A 3279-nucleotide genomic window follows, 5' to 3' on the forward strand; every position below is an offset into this window, starting at 1 on the left:
TTGGAATTAAAACAAGATAGGCATTTACTCATTCTGAACTTAGCATTACATTAAGTAACTACTACTATAAAAATGGTTTATAACATAGGCATAGGCCCAAGATTTAAAAAGGAAAGGAATATGACAAGCTCATGGTATTTTACAAGAGCATTATTGTAATGTAATATAAAGGAAATGAAATAATGTCAGGAAGAAACTTAATTTATCTATTTTTTATTTTTTATTTCATATTGTATTTAAATTAATTATAGTATCATTTCCAAATGGGGTAATCACTGATTTATTGGGCAAGAGTAACAATGATGTCTTAATGAATTGTCCACTAGTCCAATAGGGATTAAACTGTAGTGCATTTCTTTTTTCCTGAATACTGCATTATGTGTAACATTGGAACATTTCTTCATGTTTTCAAAATTAGTGCTTAAGCATTTATATATCAACATTTGAAATATACAAAAAGGAATCATTAATTAGTGTGTGATCATAGTAGGATTATGGCAGTGAGATTATGTGCACATGCAACTATATAAACACACACACTCTCTCTCTCTCTCACACACACACACACACACACACAAAATCCTACAGATTGTGCTAAAGCAGTGGTTCCCAAAGTGGGCGGTATTGCTCCCCAGGGGTGGTGGAAAGTTCCAATGGGGCATTGAAGAAAAGTGGGGCGATAATGGGGTAGCAATTCGTGTAAAAACAACAAAATAATGGGTTCATTTGGTCAAGTTTTATTTGTGAAATACAGTTGCTTTGAATTTGCTTCAGAAAGAGGTCTATGTTTGTGATGGTTAATTGGGATGGAGGCACTAGGAATGTAGCCTGGGTGTTATGGGGGTTGCAACCTGCAAAAGTTTGGGAACCACTGTGCTAAAGGGTTATGAAAAATTAATTTCTATTGTGGATATTGCTATAATTGTGCTATAAAGAGTTGGCTGTAAAACAAAGACCTGATTAGCCTTTGTTTATAATTTTTCATTTTTTAAATTAAATATTTGCAGTTATAAGATTGTATGATCAAGCACTTATATTAAAGCTATTCATCCAATTACTTTCATGTGAGAATTAATCATCAAATGACACAATTTAACCTTACATGTACCAACATGTTAGTATATTCTCACCATGGCTTTACAGTTTCAAACATACCACTGCAGGCTTTCAACCATCTCATCATAGCCAACCATTCCATCATCCCTTCAATTACTTTTAAATGCCTTTCGCTAAGACTAAGCTGCTTACATTACTCTTCTACTTGTTATAGAGATGGAGCAAAGTGAAGTCAATACTTTGTCTAAAACACAATTTTAAAACTTTTTAAAACTTTTAAACTTAATTTAACAGAGGTATAATGCTTATTTTCTTAGCTATTGCAACTCCTACTGATAACAAAAAAGCTATGTATAATACTTTCTCTTTATCCACACTCATGTAAGTAGAATAAATATATATCATTGTCTTCAATACAGCTTTAATCTACATTAGACATAGAAAAAAGATATTTAAAAGAAAGCAACCACTTAACAACTCGGTTTCTCCCAACAATAAATAGATATCAACACTTATAGGCAAAGCAATCCATACTAAAATAAAAGAATACTTGAAAAAAAAATTTATTAAAATAATCCTAAAATAAATATTTTCCTTGAAAAAAGTGATCAAGATAATGAATTAAAAAGAAATTAACTTGTCATTTGCAAAATCATCATAGTGAAAAATGAAGTGCTGAAAAATGAAGTGCTGAAAAGTGAAACACTGAAAAGTGGAGTGCTTATAGCATTTGTGGGAGGTGTGAAGAGAAATCAGACAAGGAAAAAGAAGTGCAAGAAAGAGAATTTCAATTGAACACATTAAGAGCTGGGAAAACAAGTTTATTCATTTCGTTACATGGATAGTGTAAGAGAATGTAGAATGTTTGGTAGAGCAGACTGAAAATTAATTCACTTTTTTTTTGCATTTGGAATTTTCTTTCTTTTTTTTTTTGTAATTTTTGCATTTTGTTGTTTTAGCTTTTATAATTTTTAAAATTTTTCATTTAATTAATTTTTTTGAGACTATTCTTCAATAGAGATTTTTTTGTCCCATCTTTTTATTTTTCTCTTCCCAAGAACTACTATATTTTTTAAAATCTCCATATACCCTTTTTAATTTCTAGAAAAATCTTAAAACACATGTTTAAGAGAATGAATGTATGGTGTGTGTGTTAGGATGGCTGGTGGTGGGGACAGATTTTGCTTGTTTGTTTGCTTTTGATTTCTTTTTCTATATTTTGTTATGTAATTTTGTTTGTTTGGCAGAGAAGAGTAATATATTAAATAACTTAACTGTATCTTGAGAAAGAGTTTTTGTTGACACTCATTACAAGAACAATTCAAGTTTTTATTAGTAAAAGAAAATGGAGTAAATAAAAGGTATATATATATATATTATATATATATATTAATCTTTTGCTGAAAATGTACAGGTAGTCATAAGCTGTAGTAATGCATGCATTTCTCAGTATGTTTTTTTGAAAAAAGACAGATAGAGATAGATAGAGAGAGAGACAGATAGATAGATAGATTGAGAGAGAGAGAGAAAGAAGGAGAGAGAGAGAGAGGGAGAGAGAGAGTTTTGTGCTGTCCCAAGCATAATGGTAGGAATAATAGTGCAGATAAACATTTAATATAACCGTTTCTACATTATTTATAGAATTCCACTCCAGTCAGTTTGGGCAATTGATATAAATGGCTAACTATGAAAAGAGAGTCAGTGTTAAAAAAATACAGACCGTATTCTTGGATGGTTTTATTTTTCTTAATTGTCTTTATAGTTTATTCCCACTTTTTTTTTCTCTTTGGCCATTAGCTTCCCTTTTTGTTATTTTGCTTTTTTAAAAATTTTGACGAATCAGTCGGTAGGTTGGATAAATACTGGCAGATTGAAAAAAAATGTTATCTAGCTAAAAACATGTCCTTGACATGTGATAAATTTGAACTCACCATTTTATTAAAAAGGGAATCTTGCATTGACCAAAATAAAGAAAAAAATACCAAAGTGAAAATTTTCAGTGAAAAATGTTCATCAGGCATTCAGTTGTCTGAAAGGGTCCATTTGTATTTCATGAGATTTTTTTTCTTACGAAATCTTCTCCTTTGATTACAGGAAAAGAAGAAAAAAAAAATTACAAAAAAATAAAAACGGTACAATATTTTTTCAAATACTTCTCTTTTTTTCATGAGATTAGCTAAGAATATATATATATATACCAAACTTTCAACATCGTTTCGAACC

This window comes from Octopus bimaculoides, chromosome 11 (assembly GCF_001194135.2).
Source record: "Octopus bimaculoides isolate UCB-OBI-ISO-001 chromosome 11, ASM119413v2, whole genome shotgun sequence".
NCBI classification, from domain to species: Eukaryota; Metazoa; Mollusca; class Cephalopoda; order Octopoda; family Octopodidae; genus Octopus; species Octopus bimaculoides.